General features: G+C 41.9%; 1 long non-coding RNA gene across 1 annotated transcript in view; it reads right to left on the reverse strand.

The window, feature by feature from the left end:
• Nucleotides 1-1,071: 1,071 nt before the first annotated feature.
• LOC129697987 (uncharacterized) overlaps nt 1,072-20,044 on the reverse strand; it is a 38,318-nt gene continuing 19,345 nt past the window's right edge. The window contains exon 3 of the long non-coding RNA XR_008723601.1: nt 1,072-2,445. This is a non-coding gene — a long non-coding RNA (uncharacterized LOC129697987). The remainder of the gene's footprint in view (nt 2,446-20,044) is intronic.

The raw sequence follows: 20,044 nt of genomic DNA on the forward strand, positions 1-20,044 counted from the left end.
TCCTGCGCAGTTGGCCCGTCGCCATCTTGAGATCACCATTTTGATATCATCAGCCACGCCTGCGCAGATGGCCCACCGCCATTTTGAAATTACCATTTTGACTCTTGTCACAATGGCCATCTCTGGCGTCACAATGGGAGCACATCAGCTCCTCACAATACAAAATGGCGCCGTCTCCCTGCACGTGCGCAGTGGGCCTGGTATCCGCATGTGCGGGATTTGAAATTACTGGAAATGTGCATGCAGTGTGCCCGGTATCCGCACGAGCGGATTTTAAAAGAACTGAAAGTCTCCTCACGCATGTCCTCCTTGAAATCCTCTTTCTGGAGCCCAGCAGGGCAACTTAGGCCATATTGTGGGCATTTATTAAATGGGAACTCCTGAGACAACATTGTCTTAAGGCCTTACTACCATATTGGATGACTGCAAGGTAAGTAAACTTGTTAGCTATATTCCAGAACTAAAGCGATTCCTAGCAGTGAGAGCAACTGCTTAATATGTGGCATCAAAGAGTGTTGTACAACTGAGATTGATGGGTATCTAGGGAAGAAGGGTTGGGGTCATGGTTCATATGAGAAGGTGGTTCTGGTTATTGGAAAGCACAAGCTCACCTTCAAAGCACAAGTTAGGAGTGTGAAAGAATAGACTTCACTTGTCTGGATGTGTGTGCAGGCTAACAACTCTCAAGAAGTTCAACAGCATCAAGGGCAAAGCAGCCTCCATCATTAGCTCCATATTAACATCCTCAGCATTGACACACAGTGGCTATGGTGTATGCTATCTATAAAATGTATGTACTCTCCCAGACTACCTCCTAGAAACATAGAAACATAGAACATAGAAATTAGGTGCAGGAGTAGGCCATTCGGCCCTTCGAGCCTGCACCGCCATTCAATATGATCATGGCTGATCATCCAACTCAGTATCCCGTACCTGCCTTCTCTCCATACCCCCTGATCCCCTTAGCCACAAGGGCCACATCTAACTCCCTCTTAAATATAGCCAATGAACTGGCCTCAACTACCCTCTGTGGCAGAGAGTTCCAGAGATTCACCACTCTCTGTGTGAAAAAAGTTCTTCTCATCTCGGTTTTAAATGATTTCCCCCTTATCCTTAAGCTGTGACCCCTTGTCCTGGACTTCCCTAACATCGGGAACAATCTTCCTGCATCTAGCCTGTCCAACCCCTTAAGAATTTTGTAAGTCTCTATAAGATCCCCTCTCAATCTTCTAAATTCTCCTAAACCTGTGACTTCTATACCAAACAGCTCCATGGGTCGTATAGGTTTGAACCAGGAATAAATGTATCTACTAATGGTCATATACCTATAACACATTTACTGAAGACAGAATCTGTATATGGGCATTTGCTGATTTTTTTAATGGGAGGCCCTTTTGATGTAATACTTCCATGTTACAGGGACCCAACGGGTCCACACTTGGTCTATTGTACATTAATAATGATGTCCATCATTTTGATGTATCTATACATCTGTAAAATCTGAAGCAATGAAATGTAACTAATGACACTAATTTCCTTGTAACAATACGGAACACTAATACCTTTTGTCTAGAGGGATTCATCCATCAATGTAGATGAAATGCACTGCACATTTAAAAAAAGGAAATATCATATGACTACAGGAACAGCTAAAGGGACGTGTTGTGACTAATTGTGATTCTGCATTTTAATTGGAGATAAAATGAAAATCTTTAAGATTTTTATTTTAAGTGCATCAGAATGCTAATTATGGTTTCAGTAAACAAAGACAGTAAATGCAAAATGCAGTGAAACTGGGATTAAGTGTACATTAAAATGTTATTCTTGTAATAATGCATAGACAAAGACTGAAAACCACTTTGCATATATTGCAACATTTTCTAATTGAAAGGTTGGGGAAGGAGTGATAAGAAAATCCAGGTGATCAAATCATAAATACCTAGTGCTTGGGAACCAATATAATAATTAAAACAATGATCTTTGTAAGTATTATGTCCAATTTTAGTCATTTCACCGCAAAATTGTTATGTTGCTATTGAAGATCTTACAGCACAGAATCACCAATTACTGATTTCCTTGATTATCCATTTCCTTAAGATGTTATGAGCAGTTGTTAATACTGGAAAAATAGTTAATGGACAGACATGGAGAAATACGCACATTACTAACATACGGATGTAGTATTTACTTTAAATCATCTGACCAAATTTCAGAAATGGAATACAATGTGCATTGTAATAAAAATGAACTGCAGATGATGGTTTATGCATTAACTCAACGGGTCAGCATCTCTGGAGAAAATGTAAAGATGACGTTTCAGGTCAGGACTTATTCAGTTTGAAGAGGATTCCCAGTCCAAAACGCCACCCATTCATACAATGTCCATTCATGGTTATCCTCTGCATTAACTGCAGGTTACTGGAGCCACATTTCCCCCATTATTTCCTGTAAGCAGAACAAATAGATCCAATATTAGTATTTGATAGGCCATTTCAAGGTTAAAATAAGAGTCAATTTACATGGATCAATCAAAGCTGTGCAAATGATTGTGACATTTCAAGCATACGTTATATACAATGGAAATTAAATTTCCACTAAACACTTGTACGAGTCTAAACATCACTGGAGCAGCCTCTGCTCATCAAATTGGTCTTACTCTCAGGCTGGATGAATCACCATGATGACCTTTCACTAAATGTGTGTCCTGTGAGTCCAGAAGGAGCCACTTGCTATTAAACTCTTGTTTCAATAACAGAAATATGAATAAGGATATGCAATATTTATTTTAATGCTGAAACCAATTAAGTGTTCATTTTATTGTCGTTTTTAAATCAATTTAATTTGATCTACCGTCAGATGATTGATTGAAATGTTTTTGCTTGAACTAATTTTCAGCAATGTAAAACTAAACATGCCATAAAAAGATTGGAAATGCTCAGAAGTTGAAGGGCCTGTCCCACCAGCATGCGATTGCATGCGTCTAGTGCGACCAAACGTGGTCGCTTGAGGCGTACGGCCTCGCGGGGCCGGTTCCACTTCGATCACCGGAGGCGTATGTGGTTGGGCGGGGCTGGTCTCGACATCGCGCGGGGCTCCAAAAATCTCGCACTGACCGAAAATTCCGCGCGACAACGGCCTGTCGGCCCGCAGCCTCATTGAGGCCATATGCAGCGCCTCGACACCGTACACAGCGTCTTGATGGCGTACGCCTAGCGAGTGGCGTTGCGCGATGACATCACCGCCCGGCATGCCATTGCACGATAACATAATTGCCCAACACCACGATGCGATGTCCAAATTCAGTCGGCCCGCCTCCTGCCCAGCTGATTGGTGAGTTTGACGTAAATTACGTCATGCACGAACTTTGTGCGTACCTACCGCGTACTTATCACGTACTTACCGCTTAGCGCAAACTCAGCGTGAACTCCGCTTCCGTTTGGTCGTGCTAGACGCATGCAATCGCATGCTGGTGGGACAGGCCCTTGAGGCAAAGAGAAGCAACAATATAATGTTACATTTGGTAATACTTTTACTTTATATTAATTGAGAGATACAGCATGGAAACAGGCCCTTCGCCCCACCAAGTCCACACCACCCTGTACATTAGCACTATCCTACACACTAGAGACAATTTACAATTTACAAAAGCCATTTAACCTACAAACCTGTACGTCATTGGAGTGTGGGAGGAAACCAGAGCACCCAAAGAAAATCCACATGGTCACTTGGAGAACATAAAAACTCCATTCAGACAGCACCTGTAGTCAGGATTGAAGCCGGGTTTCATATGGTAGAGTAAAGCGCTTGTCCCACTTTGGAGACCTAAACATAGCGATGTTACAAAACTTATCTTCAACGGCGCTGCAGTTCTGCCACTGGCCGTGTGCACGACTTTGGCGCCTTTGATGTGGGGGGGGCGGGATTAAAACCCAGTTTTCTACCGCCTGTCCGAGGTGGATTTCCTCGGGCTACCAGCTGCTGAAGAAAAATCGTTCCGACTTCCATTCTCAATTTTTTTTTTTTTAAATCGTGAGACAATTTAATAATTATCTTAAAATAAAAAGCGACTTCCAACGGCGTCAACGCCTACAATGTGACGGATCTCAAGTACGGGACAAAACATGGTGTAAGTCGTATATTGTACATATAAACTTGTTTCTTGGGATTACTTTAATCAATCCTGTATAAGCGAAAATGTGATTTAGGCCCCATACAAACCAGCAGTGTTTTTCCTGCCGATATGTGGTTCAAATTCACCGCAAATGCATCGTTCGAATTGATCACGTTCCAAAGCAAGATGATTAAAATGCCCTTTTTTTTTAGATAAGCCATCTAGATTGTGTATGTTTTGTGTTATTCTCTCTCTCCATGATCATTATTATTAAACTAAATATTAACAACAGTTTGAGTCACATGTATTGTGCAAAAAACAATAATTTGATTATATTTTGGGTGGATGTTTCCAGATAAATTTATGGGAATTAAATGTTAAATTCCTTCCTTCTGGGATATAAATTCATGACTGAGATTTAAAAATCATGTTATATTGTGAATTATTGTGTGAATGTGATTAGCTTGTTATTTGGATACTTAGGCTATTAAAAAAAATTGTCATTTTCTTAAGAAATGGAATTTACTGGACAGTCTTATTGGGACAGTAGTGGACAGGAAGGCATGTCATGTGTGGTTTGAAGATCAAAAACTTGCAGTTTACAATGCCAAAATTGAAAAGTTGAGGAAAAACAAGGTGTACAGAGTTGCTTATTGGTTACAATCTGAGGAGTATGATGATGCTACTGATTATGATATGCCACTGTATCAGCTAGCAACTGATCTTCTCCATAAAGATTGGTCTATTGCTAGAAATTATAATATATTTACCTATCTGTTACGGATTTACAGCATACAATACAATAATATTAAAAATCTGATCTTGAGAATATCACATTTTTGAATTTTCAAGGCAGTCTGGGTGTTTATTGCTATTTTCGTCACAACAGTCAATTTTGTAATTAACTACAAGTAGGTAATTAAATAATTATATGCTTTAATTTCTGGTCATCCAAGTAAGATGTTTTATATTTGTTTCAAAGTGCTTCAACCTATAATAACTGAACATTTCATTCAGTTCTCTTGATTTTTAAGAAAGTTATGTGCGTTTGACTGTCCTCGATCACAGCTTTTGTGTTAAGTCAAATGGAGAAGCAATAGGGAACAAGATGCTAATTTCCGAGTATGAAAATGGCCATAACTTTTTTTATACTGAAGATATGAAAGTGAATTAGGTGTCAAATTAAACTTCATCTGCTTTATCTGAAGGGATAAATTGCAGTCTTGATTTTTAAAATCTCAAAATTTTGTAACATTGCTACTAAACAGCAAACTCCGGTGATCTTGCCCCTCACCCAAAAAAAAAATCAACGTCGAGGTGACCTGCAACCTCCTACCACCTCCCGCACGTATGTTGAAAATATTCCTCGACTATGAAGAAAACCGGCTTCGACTAGACCTGCGACTAATAAATTATCGATTTTTAAAACGGCAACTTATTTTAAGTCAAAGCAGGTTTTAAACATGATGAATAAATAGCAGCAACCTAGATGAAGCCTCGACCATGCGGAAACCACTTTCGACCATTAGGGAGAGTGACCAAAACATCCGGTGACCTCATGGAAACCTTGGATGGCAGGCAAGGTCACCAGAGGTTGCTGTTTAGGTCTCCTAAGTGGGACAGGGGATTAAGGCAGCAACTTTATCTGCTACACCAGTGTGCTGTCCAGAACACAATTAAGCTCCAGTAGAAGCTTGAGCAACAATAAACATTTGTGCAAATTAAATGGAAGCAATTTTGAAGCCAATTCTGAGACTAATTTTGAATGGATTTTGTGTTGGATTTGTTATTATATCCAAAGTTTGTATTTGTACAAATATATGGAAATCTGGAACTCCCTTCCTTAAAATCTTGGAGTTTTCAAAACTGAATTTATCATGTGATTTTAAATAATGTCAGTAAAATGGTGTTTGCATGATCTAAGAGAACAGTGGAGTTAACTAAATGGAGTTTACTGGCTCATGCTTACATTTTCATATTTACAATAATATTTAAAGACTAACATGATCAACCATGTCCAGAGATTTAAGAGATCAAGAATGTTAATTGTCATATGTTTAAATAACATATTGTCATATGAAATTCTTACTTTAGCTTGGTTTAGTTTAGAGATACAGTTTGAAAACATGCCCTTCAGCTCACTGAGTCCACGTTGACCATTGATCACCTGTTCACACGAGTTATGTTATCCCACATTCTCATCCACTTCCAACACATCAGGGGCAATTTGCAAAGGTCAATGAACAACAGCCTAACTAACGTACCTGTTCCTATTGTCAAGTGGTTCATGCAGAGAGGAAAGTCAGTGAGATCACACCCCCTGTGGATCAATTGTGGCAGTAGGCAAATTATAATGGGTCCAGGTCTTTATTAATTGATCGACATCATAACCAGCTTCTCAAAGCAGTTCATGGCTATGGATGGCAGTGCCACCATGAACTGTATGTAACCGTACTCAACGTGGGCATCAGTATTATTGATGTCCTTTTAAAACAGGTGGGAACCTTGTGCCTTTGTAATGAGAGACTGAAGTTGTCTGCCAACACTACAGTGAGTTGGACAGGTACAGGTAGATGTTATGAACATGGTAAGGTACACCATCGTGGCTGGGTGCTTCACTGAGGGTTCACTCTCATGAAGGATCTTATGACATTGGCATCGTCAAGTCAAGAGCGTTTGTTGTCATGTGTCCCAGATAGGACAATGGAATTCTTGCTTGCTGCAGCACAACAAAATATTGTAAACAAAAATACAGAACAGTTCAGTTCAATATACACATAAATAAGCAGATAAAGTGCAATAGGTTGTTACAGTTCAGAGTCTGTTTGTTAGCAAGTTTAATAGCCTGATGGCTGTGGGGAAGTAGCTGTTCCTGAACCTGGATGTAACAGATTTCAGGCTCCTGCACCTTCTGCCCGATGGTAGCGGAGAGATGAGTGTGTGGACAGGATGGTGTGGGTTCCTGATGATGTTGGCTGCCTTTTTGAAGCAGCGACTGCGATAGATCTCTTCGATGGTGGGCAGGTCAGATCCGATGATGGGCTGGGCAGTGGTTACAACTTTCTGCATCCTTTTACGCTCCTGGATGCTCAAGTTGCCGATCCAAGCCACGAGGCAGCCAGTCAGCATGCTTCTACTGTGCACCTGTAGAAGTTCGAGAGAGTCCTCTTTGACATACCGACTCTCCGCAGTCTTCTCAGGAAGTAGAGGCACTGATGCGCTTTCTTTGTAATTGCATCAGTGTGCTGGGACCAGAAAAGATCTTCAGAAATATGCAAGCCCAGTAATTTGAAGTTCTTGACACTTTCCACCATCGTCCCATTGATGTAAACAGGATTGTGGGTCCCTATCCTACCTCTTCCAAAGTCCATAATCAGTTCCTTGGTTTTGCGGGTGTTGAGAGCCAGGTTATTGTGTTGGCACCATTTGGTCAATCGGTCGATCTCATTCTGACTCATCCCCATCAGTAATTTGTCCCATAACAGTGGTGTCATCGGCGAACTTGATGATGGAGTTCGCACTATGTCCAGCTATACAGCCATCAGTATAGAATGAGTAAAGCAGAGGGCTGAGCACGCAGCCTTGAGGTGCTCCCGTGCTGATTGTTATCGAGGATGACACATTTCCACCAATATGGACAGACGGTGGTCTGTGGATGAGGAATTCGAGGATCCAATTGCAGAGGGATGCGCAGAGACCCAGATCAGAGAGCTTGGTAACCAGCTTGGAGGGGATGATTGTATTAAATGCCGAGCTGTAGTCAATGAATAACAGCCTGACATATGAGTCAGTGATTTAGATTACAGTGTCGCCTGGGGCTATGAGGCCTGAAAAGATGCATCAATATTCTCCCTCTCATGTGAATGTGAAAGCATTGACCTCATCCCTGTTGCTTCAGCTACTGGTCAATTTCTCCTTGTAGAAAGTGATGGCATGCAAGTCCTGCCACATCTGCCGAACATACATCGCTAAACAAAGATATCTCTTTGCTTTTCTGATTGTCTTATCGAGGTTACACCTGGACATCCTATGAGTTTCTGCATCGCCAGACTTGAATTCCCATGATCCAGCCCATAGTAGATTATGGACCTCCTGATTCAACGAAGGCTTATGGTTAGGGAACACATGGACCGCCCTCAACTAGTACATCTATCGATACATAACTAAAACTCTGAACTTGTTATCTTCCAGTTTGGCAGTCATCCTATTTGCGCAAAAACAGTTTGCGATAGCACAATTTTTTGCCAGTTCACTCACTGTCTTCCTATGCACCGAGTCCACCAATTTTCGTTCTGATCGGTTGAATGTCGTCAAATTTAGCGAGGTTTAAAAATCTTAAAAAACGCGCCTGCGGATCGATCTCTTCTACTGAACTTCCAGCGCCGCGCGGATTAGTTTCTTCTCCGTCACTCCCTGCCCCCTCCCCCGTGATACCCCCTCTTCCCCATGAAGAAAGACTGGATAGACTCGGATTGTACTCGCTAGAATTTAGAAGATTGAGGGGGGATCTTATAGGAACTTACAAAATTCTTAAGGGATTGGACAGGCTAGTTGCAGGAAGATTGTTCCCGATTTTGGGGAAGTCCAGGACAAGGGGTCACAGCTTAACAATAGAGGTGAAATCCTTTAGAACCGAGATGAGAAAAACATTTTTCACACAGAGAGTGGTGAATCTCTGGAGCTCTCTGCCACAGAAGGTAGTTGAGGGCAGTTCATTGGCTATATTTGAGGGAGTTAAATGTGACCCTTGTGGCTAGAGGGATCAGGGGGTATGGAGAGTAGGCAGGTACGGGATACTGAGTTGGATGATCAACCATGATCATATTGAATGGTGGTGCAGGCTCGAAGGGCTGAATAGCCTACTCCTGCATGTATTTTCTATTTTTCTATGTTTATATGACTCTTCCCCCATCTTTTCTCCGAGCCCCCACACCCCCCCCCCCCCCCCCCCCCCCCCCCCGGCTCTGAGAGTGCCGACGGCTGATGCTCCTCCGGGGCACACAAGAAGGTAGAGGAGCGGCAACCTCGAGATCCTGGGGAGAGAGAGTGGGGTAGATGAGGGGATAGAGGGAGAGGAAGGGAGTAAGGAGGGGAGAAGAAGAATGGAGGGAGTGACTAAGGCTAGGGAAAGGAGAGGGAGGGATGGATTTGGGGAAGGGAGGAGGAGAGGGAACAGAAGAGGGCAAACGTGAAGAGGAAGAATGGGGTAGGAGGGGGAATAGAGAGGGGGGGAAGTGGGGGAGGTAGGGAGTGCGGAATAGAGGGAGCGGAGGGCATCGGGGGTGGTGAGGAGCGATAGAGGGGAGGATGGGGGTTGAGGAGCGGCAGAGATGGGGGCTAGAGGGCTAGAGGGGGGTAGAGAGGGGAGAGGAGTTTTGGAGGGAGGGAGGGAGTGGCTGGGTAGGGGAAAGGAGAGGAAGAGAGAGGTGATGGATGGATTGGGGAGGTGAGGAGGAGGGGGGAAAAATAGGGAGGGTGGGGGAGGTGGAGAGAGTGCTAGGGATGAGGGGAAATGAGCTGCGCCTGTGCAGTTGGGGACTATGGGTGAGTGGTGGAATATTACGTTGGGGTACCAAGCCTCCTGTGTGACAGAGACCCAACCGGTCCCACTTAGTCTAGTGATAGCCTAAAGCTATGCTGCAGAGGAGAAGCATGCTAATCCAATTGAGTTGGATCTTCTTTTGCTGTGATTTTTCTTTCTTTTTTATGGCTAGAAATTTAGCCGCATGCATCCTAATTCAGCTGTATTCCTTCCCTTGTAGTCTTACAGCTGTCAAGATATTATTGAATATTTTTCCTCTATTCTACTATCTTTTATCCCTAAAATTAGATAGATAACATAGGTTATCTGCGTCAGTAAACCAATAAAGGAGGAATAAGTCTTCAATTTTGAACAGTAAGTTATTTTTTAATATTATCAGCCTGTAAATAACCTTTAATTCTCGCAACTAACTTCTGCTCAGATGTTTTTACAGTCTAATGTTTCTAAGATTTTAACATAAGTATTAATCGATGGAACTAAATATAACATAAAGGTCTCTTTTCATGTGAAATTAGCTTTTTTTAAAACTATTTTCCAATCTTAACCTACAAATCTCACAGAGAAAAGAAAAGCTCCTGGTGATTATAGAAACATTCACGACCCATTAAAAGGATAATCAGTGTAATTTAAATGAATCTGAAAAGGTGCATAGTTACAAACTAAGCAAAAAATTGCATTTATTTTTAATATAATTTTAATCAGATAATGGACATTAGATTGTTATTATCCTCAATGATTCTTCCAACAATGCATCAGGATAGATAACATTTTATCCACAAATGTAATCTGCATTCACTTAACACCCCAGCCAGGGCAATCAAAATAGAGTTAACAACATCAATAATATTTAGTGGAAAGTTATGGCCGCCTAAAAGATTTCAAAGAAAAAAGTGAGACACTGAGTAAGAAAGAGAAAGAGAAAAAGAGAGTGAGCAAGAAAAAGGGAGAGAGTAAAGGAGAGAAAGAGAGATAAATGAGGAACCCAACAAAAGGGCAAAATCTTCTTAATCTCATTCCAACGATCTATTTGCCACAGATAGAAACATAGAAATTAGGTGCAGGAGTAGACCATTCGGCCCTTCGAGCCTGCACCGCCATTCAATATGATCATGGCTGATCATCCAACTCAGCATCCCGTACCTGCCTTCTCTCCATACCCCCTGATTCCCTTAGCCACAAGGGCCACACCTAACTCCCTCTTAAATACAGCCAATGAACTGGCCTCAACTACCCTCTGTGATAGAGACTTCCAGAGATTCACCACTCTCTGTGTGAAAAAAGTTCTTATCATCTTGGTTTTAAAGGATTTCCCCCTTATCCTTAAGCTGTGACCCCTTGTCCTGGACTTCCCTAACATCGGGAACAATCTTCCTGCATCTAACCTGTCCAACCCCTTAAGAATTTTGTAAGTTTCTATAAGATCCCCTCTCAATCTCCTAAATTCTAGAGAGTATAAACCAAGTCTATCCAGTCTTTCTTCATAAGACAGTCCTGCCATCCCAGGAATCAGTCTGGTGAACCGTCTCTGCACTCCCTCTATGGCAATAATGTCCTTCCTCAGATTTGGATACATCTGACCACGACAGTATCGATGGGAGTTACCACTACATGGTCCTGTCGAGACAAAACTCCATCCTTATATTAAATTACTGCCATGCTAAATGGGAAGAACATCAGAACAACTAATAGCTCAAGACCGAGCATCCATGAGAAATTGTGGCCCATCAGCAGCAACAGAATTGTAATCAAATATTATCTGCAAGTTTGTGGCCAGGCGTATCTCCCTGTCCCTCATCACCATTTAACCAGGGGATCAACCCTTGCTTAATAAAGAATGCAGAAGACCATACCAGAAGCACCACCTTGTACACCTCAGAATGAGGAATCAAGCAGGCAAAGCTACATCAGGACTTCTTCCAGGCCAATAGAACACTACAGGATAGGAAATATCCTTTCAGCCCATAATGTGTGTGCTGAACATAATGACTAGCTGAACTCTCAGCTGACTGCATGTAATCCATATCCCTCTTTTCCCTGCACTTTCATGCGCCCATCTAAAAGCTTTGTAAATACCACTATTGTATCTGCCTTTATCACCACCCCTGGCAATTTGTTCCAGACACCCACCACCCTCGATGCAAAAAACTTGCCCTGCACATCTCCATTAAACTTTCCCCCTCTCACCATGTAGCCATGCCCTCTAGTATAGGACATGTACACCCTGGGAAAAAGGTTTTGACTGTCTACCAAATCTATGCCTCTCATAATTTTATATATATTCTAACAAGCGTCCCCTCAACCTCCGATGCTCCAGAGAAAACAATCCAACTCCATTCAGCCTCTCCTTGTAGCTGAAACCCTCTAATCCAGGCAATTGTGATCGACTTATGGACGCAATGCTGTGTACACATTAATACTGTATACATTGATGGCAGCAAATTAGAGATGGTTGAAAGCTTCAATTTCCTAGGAATAAATATCACCAACAATTTGTCCTGTACCAGCCACATCAAAGGTATGGTCAAAAAAGCACACCAATGCCTCTACTTCCTTAGAAGGCTTCAGGGGTTTGGCATATCCCCAACAATTCTCACCAATTTCAAGAAATGCACCGTAGAAAGCATCATATCAGCTCCATGGAAGACCACAAGAAATTGCAGAGATTTGTGGTTGTAGCCCAGACAATCACACTATCCATTCACCATTCCATTAACTCCATCTACACCTCAGGCTGCCTAGGTAAGGGCACCAGCATAATCAAGGACCAGTCACACCCCATTCATTCCCCCTTCTCCCCTCTCCCATCCGGCAAGAGGTACACAAGTTTGACAATGCATACCTCCAGATTCAGGCACAGCCACATTTTTTTCCAGCTGTTATCAGGCAACTGAATGGTCCTTAGCTAGAATGTGGTCCTGACTTCCCATCAACCTCATTGGATAGGTATGTTACAAAACCTACCTGAATCGTCATTGGGAATCTGCCCTCAGCCATGGCCGCGATTTTGGCGCTGTTTGGAGGGGGCGGGTTTAAAACGCGATTTTTACTAGGCTGTACTAATCGCACATGTTCAGCCTAGTAAATCATTAACGAAAAATCGCTGCAAGACCCGGTCGCAAAAGGTATTATTAGTTTTATAGGCCTCGATAATATAGTTCTAATAGTTTTAAAATTACTGTTTCATTCCGCGACCTCTCGCAGCCCCAGGGTTTTATAGAGCAAACAATTAAAGGTATGTACCTTATTTTTACATTAAATGGGGCATATATATAACCTTATATATCAAGTTATCTATAGCGAGTAGCTCATTTTGTGCTTTTTATATCCCGCAGTATTTTTCTCGGCATTTGAGGGCACTAATCCAGCGCTATGTCAACGTTCTAAACCAGCGCGTTCCACATGAACCCACTAGAAAGCCGATTTAAATGGACATTTATTTACAGCAATTGAACACTAAATTCCTTCCATTTGGCCTATAAATTAATGTAAATTAGATATAAAAATCATGTTATATTGTGAATTATTTGTGAATAATCTTTGGACACTTAGGCTATTTAAAAATGTTAATCTTTCCTTAAGAAATGGGCTTTTGATTATCCAAGATCACAGCTTTTTTTGTAATGTCCATTGAAAATCAATAGGGAACAAGATACTAATTTCCGAGTATGAAAATGGTCATAACTTTTTTAATACTTGAGATATGAAAGTGAATTTGGTGTCAAATTAAACTTATTGTTATGCTTTATCTGATGGGATAAATTGCAGACTTGATTTTTTAAATCTCAAAATTTTGTAACATTGCTACATTGGAGACCTTTCAACTATCTTTAATCGGTCTTTATCATACTTTATCTTGCATTAGATGTTATACTATTTATCCATTATCTGTGCACTGTAGATCAAAGATCTTATAGCAGAACAAGATGGGTTTCTCTCACGCAAACGTGTAGTATGCTCATGGGCGGATTCATGGTTGATTATAGGACTCATTTTAGCAACCAGTCTCCGCCATATTGTTCCGCCATCTTGCTCCGCTATCTTGTTTCCGGCCAAAGATCGGATCTTTGTTTCCGCAGCGGGGAGAGGGAGTGTGGGGCCCGGGGAGAGTGGGAGAGGGAGTGTGCGGCCCGGGGAGAGGGAGAGGGAGTGTGGGGCCCGGGGAGAGGGAGTGTAGGGCCCGGGGAGAGGGAGTGTGGGGCCCAGGGAGAGGGAGAGGAAGTGTGCGGCCCGCGGAGAGGGAGAGGGAGAGGGAGTGTGTGTGTGCCCGGGGAGAGGGAGAGGGAGTGTGCGGCCCGGGGCAGCGGGGAGAGGGGAGTGCGCGGCCCGGGGAGAGGGAGTGCGCGGCCCAGGGCAGCGGGGAGAGGGGCATAGGAGGGGGGAAGACATTGTAGCGGGGGGGCAGGCGAGGTAGTGGCCGGTGGGGGGGGGGGGGGGGGGGGGGGGGGGGGGGGGGGGGGGGGGGGGGGGGGGATAAGGCCTAGTGTTTGTGAAGTTGCGGGGAGGTTTACAATGTTTCTTATTTAATGTCCCTTGTCTAGTCTGAAATAAAGTTCATCATTGGATCAGAAGAAATAGAATTGTGTGTGTTATATGATTATATACATTTATATCACATTCATGTATGTGTGTTTATAAACATTTTATTCTTAACAAGAATTAACAGAATTATGAACTAACAGAATCATGAATCTAACCCTATATCATGCACAAAAACTTCCCCCGCAATGTCAATTACCCTGCAAGTCGGGTTGGTTCCGGTTACTACAAAATCAACTCAAACACTGCTTGTGAGCCATTTAAAAAGAAATGATTTAAAAAACATTAAAAAAGACAATTACCAGAATCAAATTTTATTCTTGACAAGAAGTATGAACTGACAGAATTATGAATCTAACCCTATAATCACACACACAAACTATTGCCCCGCAACATTGATTACACTGCGAGTCGGGTCAGGTAGGCTCCGGTTACTAAAATGGGCGGGGAAAAATGCCCAGGATCCCCTCCATAGCGTACTACACGTCAGCCCATTGTATTTCGCAGGAGTAGCCCATCTTGCTCTGCTCTAAGATCTTTGCTGTAGATGGCTTGATTGGAATCATGTATTGTCTCTTCTTTGACTGGATAGCATTCAATCAAAATCTTTTAATTGTACCTCAGTACATGTGGCAATAATATACTAAAATAAACTAAACCACATACGATGTAGCAGCTCACTTTATAAGGCCTCAACCACAACCGTTCATTCACTTCTCCACTGACATACAGGAGCAGCAATGCTACCATCTACAGAATGCACTGCATAAACTCATGAGGACTTCTTCAACAGCACCATGGCCACCCTGGACAAAAGGACAAAGGCAGCAAAAGCATGGGAACACCATTACATGAGGTTACCCTTCAAATCACACACCATTCTGAATTGGAGATCTATCGCTGTTCATTCATTGTCACAGGGTCAAAATCCAGGAATTCCCCACCCCCCCCCCCCCCCCCCCCCCCCACCCCCCCCCCCCCCCACCACCAACAGCACATTGGGTATACTCACTCCTCAAAGAGTACAGCAATGAGCAGCTAAGGGTGAGGATTGAAATGTTGGCTCAGTCTGCAAATCTTACATCCCTTGAATGAATACAAAAAAAAGAAAGATATTGGCTCTATTCATGATGGAGTTAATAAACTCTGCCACCTTGGGGATAACACGATGATGCAGCTTTTAGATCTACTTCCTCAGCCCTAGAGACCCAGGCTCGATTCTGATATCCAATGCTGTCTATGTTGCCTTCCCCAGGTACACTTTCTTCCCACACCGTAAGAGCTTGTGAGTTGGTACCCTCTAACTCCTACTTTCTTCCCAATTTTACATCCAATTAATATGTCCAGCTGAACAGCAAGAGGAACTACAGAATGGTGCATATTGCCTTTCGTGTGATGATCCTTTGTTTTCAATGTACCTTATCCAAAATCCTAAAGCTATCAACATTTTTAATCAAGCAGTATTTTGTAAGAAGGCATTCATAATGATCTATTATTTTATTTATCCAGTACATCCTGTCCAATGTCAATCACAGTGAAGGGCAATGCTGAGTAAATAATGGTGTTGTAAAATGTCCCAGCAAATATTACTACCAACATGGTCATTTTATGTTTTGTGGAAAATCTGTGCAAATAGAAAATACACTATATTTGCATTTTCAAAGTAAAACTCATCAGGTTTCAATTTAAATTGCAACTGTGAGGTCACAAAGTTTGCAATGATTAGATTGCTCCTCTCCTAATTCAGTAAACTAGGTTTGTTGTTTTGTCAATTGGTACTATCAGTTGGTCCTGCCACAGTTTCTTTTGTTTTGGTTAGTCAGCTCTTTCACATGTAGTTCTATCATCTTGATCTATCTCATGTCAGCTTCTCTATTTCATTTAGGTCCAGTTGCAGAAGTAGTTTGTTACAAACTTAACAATTGAATTCTGTTACATAATTCCATCTGCCGCATTGCCAGTTTATGGGCAACATTGCCATAATTATATGCTGAAGATTAATTATACTTATTACTCCTATAGATATGAAGTGCTTTGTTCAATTGGAATTTTATTTCTTTGTCTCCTTCTTTCATTTGTTCCGACCATACGTTTTGATTTTTTTACATTCATATGCTTTCCAGTTTAGGTTTTGTAGACCCATCTTCACAATTAATCTGAAGATATCTCAACTGCCATCCTTGGATGATATATATAGGGCCCGATGCTTGCGCCGGGCCACAAACATCAAGCAGGACACATCCCACTCTGCCAACCACCTTTTCACTCTGCTACCCTCTGGGAGGCGATTCAGGTCTCTGAAGGCTCGCACCGGTAGACTAAAAAATAGTTTCTACCCATGTGCGATAAAATAACTTATTTCCAACAGAGAACACTGGGGAAGCAAAATGTAATTTCAAGAAATGCAACATTCTTTTAAAATTATTTTTGAATACTTATTTATTATTTTTACTAATAAGTGTGCATATGTGTCAATGGTTGTCGTGTTTGTATTTTTTAACCGGAGGAGGTGCAATGGAATTTTGTTGCATAGTATTGTGCAATGACAATAAACGTATTCATTCATTCATATACACAAAAAGTGGAGTAACTCAGCGGGTAAGCCAGAATCTCTGGAAAAAAGGAATAGGCGACGTTACGGGTCAAGACCCTTCTTCAGATGGTCTGAAGAAAGGTCTTGATCCAAAACATCACCTATTCCTTTTCTCCAGAGATGCTGCCTCACCTGAGTTATTCCAGCTTTTAGTGTATACTAGACCAAGTGCAGACCCATTGGGTCTGCTCCCCCAACGGTGTGCGTTGGTGAGCTGATTAAGCTGTTTTTTAAATGAGGCCAACCCTGGAATTTATTGGAAGGTGGTGGAATATTCTGTTTCACTGTACCGTTGGGAGGAGGGCATAGTGCCGTCACTGGAAGCTTGTGTATTAAAAGGTGGTTTTGTTTTTATATTGAAATTTTTATCATGCATCTCCCAGGCGGGATTGTTTTAAGTGTCAAGAGTGTTTTATTGTCATATGTCCAAGATGGGACAATGACATTCTTGGTTGCTTGGCTGTAGGGAAGAAACTGTTCCTGAACCTGGACATTACAGTTTTCAAGCTCTGGTACCTTCTTCCCGATGGCAATGGTGACATGAGTTTGTGGCCAGTATGTTATGGATGATGTTGGCTGCCTAATTGAGGGAGCGGGGTAGGGGGGGGGGGGTGTGAATAACCCGGGGGGGGGGGGGGGGGGGGGGGGGTTGGGGGGGAAACCCGGTGGGGGGGGGGGGGGGGAGGGGGGGGGTGCCAGGGGGGGGGGGGGGGGGGGGGGGGTGTGGCACTCGGCAGCTTGAGAGCCCATTGTGATTGGTGCACTGAGAGGGCATTGTGGCATCACTGCAGAGGCCTCAATAGGCCCAACCATGGGTTGAGAAGGGGATGGGGACTGGACTTGTGCCTTCCCCCACAGTGGGAACCATTGTGGGGGGGATGTGTTTATGTTTATATGTTAAATTTCTTCTTTAATGTTACGTTCTATTTGTATTAGTGTGCTGCGAGGACATCTGAATTTCCCTGAAAAGGGGATTAATAAAGTATTTATTTTTCTTATCTATCTATCATTGAAGCTCCTGGAAAAAAGGTTGTCTGTGAGAAGCTGTGGTTACCATTGGCAATGTCCCATTGTGATGTAATTGTGGCACTCAGCAGCTTTGAAAAAGGCTGTACGTGGGAAACGTTTTATGCCTTTTTTTAATCTTGAATCATCAATAACGTGAAATATAGGATGACATCTATTAGGGGGGGGTGTGGCCTGTGGCATCACACACACTAACCACCGCACACACACTAGCCCCCCCCCTTGATATTATATCAAAGTGTTCCCTGGTTTCCAGGTTATATTTTATATTCAACAGTTATCATACTGAAACAAACGCAACAAGCTTTTAAACCTGAATTTTTTGGCTTTGTTTTGTTGGCATTTATGTATTTGTTTTTTATTTCTTCTCTTCGTGTTCAATGACCCAGGAGGAACAAGCAAAATGTCACCAAGATGAGGGAACACTTTATGAGAATAAATAACCAAGTTAAACAATCATAAAAAAGAAATATAAACTGACAATCAGTGTTAGCACAGAAGAAGTGTGCTAATAACCATAATTCAGCCATAAGATAATAATTCCTCGGTAATTCATGCACTGTTGGCAGTCTTTGATCAGATACGCGCATATCATAAAACCATGGAGTGAGTCAGAACGGAACAGGCAATGCAAATGATTGCATAGCTTTTCTCCTTTAAAATATTTATCCAATTATTTTCCTTATTTTTCTGTTCACTTTTAATTAATTCATGGGATGTGGGTGTGGCTCTTAAAGCTAGCATTAATTGACTGAAGAGGGTCTCAAGCCGAAATGTTGCCTAAAAAATTCCTCCAAAAAATGCTGCCTGACCCACTGAGATTTTCCAATCGCTTGCTGTTTGGATACCTAAGAATCTGAATTTCTTTGTGAATTTATTAATTATCTGTCCCACATTGCCCCAATCTGAATGGTTGTGAGGAAAGAGTTAACAGGCATAGTTGATTTAGACTAGGGATAGAAAAATAACTTAGAAAGAAATAAGGCAGAAACCAGACTGCTAGTAGATTAGAAAGTAACGATATAAGAACAGAGAGAAATTCTAGATAAAAAGTAACAGAGAAAGACTTCAGCAGGAGATAGTAAAGAAATTAGAACGAAGGGGAAAGAGACACGAAGTCACGCTCAACTACGCATGCTTGATGAGATTACATGAATATGTACGCACACCCACTATGACAAGATGCCTAATTTAAATGCACATGCGATGCATGATATGGGAGGTGTCTTTGACGTTAGGTGGGCGTTCCGAGACGTTCTCGTGGGAAACAGGGCTTTATGTTATGATTGGAAGAAGCTCAATGGGGAGGGATGAGAATGTGATAATAATGAAATGAACTGTATAAAGATAGAAAGCATCTCCATCTTCTTTGTGCCTCCAGTGGACATCAGAGGAGAGGCACCTATTCTGCAGAATATGAAATTAATAAATTTTTTGTCTGAATTTGTCTCAAGAGCATTTGTGATTTTTGAATCTCACAGTTTAGTGGGCCATTTCATAGGGCAGTTAAAAAGTACATGTTTAAAATTACCTTACAAAAAGCCTTTTAGATGGGCACATGAACATTCAAGAGAGGAATATAGATAATGTATAGGCAGATGATAGCAGTTTAACTTCAAATTATGTTCGGCACAACCACTGTGGGCCAAAGAGCCCATTGCTATATTGTACTGTTGTATATTTAATACTATGCATATCATGTTGTGTTGTTGGTTAATGGTCACAAATAGCTCAGAATGGGCAAAGCATCACCCACTTTACAAAGCGACATGAATTTCCTGTTTATTGTGTAGGAAGGAACTGCAGATGCTGGTCTACACCGTAGAAAAAACACATGCTCCTCCTGCTCCAACCGCTCCTGGGCCACATGCTAATTTACATTGAAATATAAACATGATGAGAAATTGATAACAAGCGATTCAAGTAAAGTAAAAAAACTTAGCAATGCATTTAATTTTTGTGAAAAATTACACTTCTTTATTCTTCCTTTTCAATCATCCTTTCATAGTCTAATCCCTAAACATAGTCATACTGCATGGATTCAGGAGATTCGGCCAAACATGCCCCATCTAAATTAGTCCCACCTGCATGTGTTTGGCCCATATCCTTCTAAACCTTTCCTATCTATGTACCTGTCCAAATGTATTTTAAATGTTGTGATAATACCTAATTCAACTACTGCTTATGTTTAGTTTAGTTTAGAGATACGGTATGGAAAAAGGCCCTTCAGCCCACT

The sequence above is a fragment of the Leucoraja erinacea genome, chromosome 6 (genome assembly GCF_028641065.1).
Source record: "Leucoraja erinacea ecotype New England chromosome 6, Leri_hhj_1, whole genome shotgun sequence".
Classification (NCBI taxonomy): Eukaryota; Metazoa; Chordata; class Chondrichthyes; order Rajiformes; family Rajidae; genus Leucoraja; species Leucoraja erinaceus.